Source organism: Crocuta crocuta, unplaced genomic scaffold (genome assembly GCF_008692635.1).
Source record: "Crocuta crocuta isolate KB4526 unplaced genomic scaffold, BGI_CrCroc_1.0 scaffold187, whole genome shotgun sequence".
NCBI lineage: Eukaryota > Metazoa > Chordata > Mammalia > Carnivora > Hyaenidae > Crocuta > Crocuta crocuta.
This window is the reverse complement of record NW_027532196.1, coordinates 3,878,137-3,881,183: the sequence shown is the minus strand read 5'-3', so window position 1 is coordinate 3,881,183 and position 3,047 is coordinate 3,878,137. Positions and strand designations below refer to the sequence as shown.

The window sequence follows — 3,047 nt, the reverse complement described above, 5'->3', positions numbered from 1 at the left end:
ACTTCAAATATGTGAAGAGTAGTTGATGGATAAGAACTTAGACTGATTCAGGATTCTAACACACATGAAACTGGATCAATAGGCTTATTTAGGGAGAACAGAAAGTTAATCTATTTTAAAGTTAAGAGTTACTGAAAAATGGAATCTGATGACTTGAAATGTCCAATGGACATCTGATGACTTGAGTTCTGTACCAAAGAAATATTCACCAGGGAATGACTAGATAAATATCAACTAAGAAGAGGTCTTTAGGGAGTGGAAAATACTACTTATGAGAGATTAAAACAAAAACCAAACCTTCCTTTGTGATTTATTTGGTTTCCTTCTTCGAGGGATGACTTATAATATCCACTATTGCGAGATATTTTTTCCTGTAGCTTTAGGCTTAATTTTAAATACTCTTTAAACACTCAATACAGCTCTCAAGCTATGGTTTTATCCATATTCAAACGTATTTTAGAATTAAAGTCTCTGAGGCACATGGGTGGCTCAGTTGGGGTTCATGAGTTGAAGCCCCATGGCAGGCTCTGTGCTGACAGCTCAGAGCCTGGATCCTGCTTCAGATTCTATGTCTTGGGACACCTGGGTGGCTCAGTCAGTTAAGCATCTGACTTCAGCTCAGGTCATAATCTTGCAGTCTGTGAGTTTGAGCCCTGCATCTGGCTCTGTGCTGACGGCTCAGAGCCTGAAGCCTTTTTCAGACTGTGTCTCCTTCTCTCTCTGTCCTTTCCCTGCTCACACTCTGTCTCTGTCTCTCTCAAAAATAAATAAACATTAAAAAATTAAAAAAACATTCTATGTTTCCCTCTCCCTGCCCCTCCCTTACCTGCAACTCTGTCCTTTCTCTCTTCAAGAATAAGCATTAAAAGTTTTTAAAAATTATATATATGCAATATACATGTATAACTTTATACTGGATATATAATAAGAAGCTATTAAGCATGTCCTACTACAAGTCACTGGGCTGAAATTTAAATTGTGTATGCAACATCTTACTCAGTCCTATTAGACTGTAATACCATTTTACAGAAAAGGAAACTGAGCCTTAGATAAATTAATCATTGTATTCAAAATTACCCAGTTGAGTGCTCGCTTCGGCAGCACATATACTAAAATTGGAACGATACAGAGAAGATTAGCATGGCCCCTGCACAAGGATGACATGCAAATTCGTGAAGCGTTCCATATTTTTTTACCCAAGGGATACAGAAATGCTGAGGCATAGGAGCACATGTACCCCAATGTTCATAGCAGCACTCTCCACAATAGCTAAAACATGGAAAGAGCCTAAGTGTCCATCAACAGATGAATGGATCAAGATGTGGTTTATCTATACCATGGAATACTACATGGCAATGAGAAAGAATGAAATCTGGCCATGTGTAGCAACATGGATGGACCTTGAGGGTGTTATGCTGAGCGAAGTAAGTCAGGCAGAGAAGGACAAATATCATATGTTTGCACTATAGGAGGATTAGGAGGAACTTGACGGAGGATGGGGCGCCTGGGTGGCTTAGTCGGTTAAGCGTCCGACTTTCGCTTAGGTCACGATCTCGTGGTTCGTGGGTTCCGGCCCCACGTCGGGCTCTGTGCTGACTGCCAGCTCGGAGCCTGGAGCCTGTTTCAGTCTGTGACTCCCTCTCTCTCTGGCCCTCCCCTGCTCACGCTGTCTCTCTCTCTCTCTCCTAGAAATAAATAAAACATTTAAAAACAAAAAAAAGGAGGAACTTGACGGAGGAACAAGGGGGAGAAGAAGGGCGGAAATGGTGGGGGAAAGGGAGAGAGGCAAACCATGAGAGACTCTTGAATGCTGACAAAAACTGAGGACTGATGGATGTGGGGGGAGGGGGGATGGGCATGGAGGAGGACACTTGTGGGGATGAGCACTGAGTGTTATGTGGAAACTAATCTGACAATAAACTATTTGTAAAAAAAATAAAAAAAATAAAAAAAAAAAAACAAAATTACCCAGTTGATAAAGTTCTGATCTGTTTCAAACTCATGCCCATCTTATTTTAGAACTAGGATTAACCACCACAATATATAGTATCTAACAAGTCCTATTATTTTTGTCTTAGGTTTACACATTAAAGGTATTAAACATATTGCCATTTCCCCACCAATGTGGCAAAGCTGTCATTAGAAAGGTCATTACTTAATATTCACTATGGCAAATGAAATGTCACGTGTCTAGTTGTTGAGGTAGGACATCCCATTTAATCATCACACCAATCCTGTGAGATGCACTGAGTTTGTTAGTCTTAACACGGATGAAACAAAGTATCAGGGAGGTGAAACAATCTGCCTAAGAACCAGGACACAGGCAACTTGGCAGAGGAATAGCCATAGGACCAGCCATGTAGAATCACACTAAGGCTTCAAATCAGGATGAAAGTGCTGAAAAGTGACTTGCTTCCTTGCATATTTACTTCACCTTATTAATTCATGATCTCAGTGACTTGTCATTTTTGTCCCTGGGTTTTCTATCTCAGCCTTTCAACTGGTCCACAAGCCCCATGGGCAGCACTCACTACAAAGGAAGAAAAGCCCTGTTCGTAGCAGGTTGGCCATCTTTCATCAGTGTCTCACTCAAAGGACCCATCTCTCTTCTCCATTCTCATGTGCTGAAATGCTGGTCTAAGAAATTGCAAAGCTGTGCCTTATTCTTACACACATAGGAATGTTGAGGGACCATCTCCATCTTCTCTGTTTCAATATAGGAGTATTTTTCAATGAAGTCACTTTTCCTTTCAACTTTCTAATTTCACTGAGCAAGTCTACATGGAGTCTTTGGGTTAAAATTACTTGCTCTCCCTTCTTTCTATAGCATTGCATAGTATAAAACAGATTCCCTAACACTGGAGTCTATACTTGAGATTATTAAACAGATGATTATTTTAAATTAACAGCTTGTACTTTAATTTTGCTGGAGGAAAATGCCAGAGAAGATTAAGACTGCTGGGTTTGACATTCAATTCCTGTTCCTAGGGTTAATGACCAGTTTCCTCAAACTACAAAACATTAACATTTCACTTCTTCATCATAGA

At 40.2% G+C, this 3,047-nt stretch overlaps 1 non-coding gene across 1 annotated transcript; it reads left to right on the top strand.

Annotated features, from left to right (window-relative positions):
• The first annotated feature begins 1,085 nt into the window (after nt 1–1,085).
• Nucleotides 1,086–1,192, top strand: LOC144242573 (U6 spliceosomal RNA). The gene has a single exon (XR_013338385.1). It is a non-coding gene; the product is annotated as a U6 spliceosomal RNA (small nuclear RNA).
• Nucleotides 1,193–3,047: the final 1,855 nt, after the last annotated feature.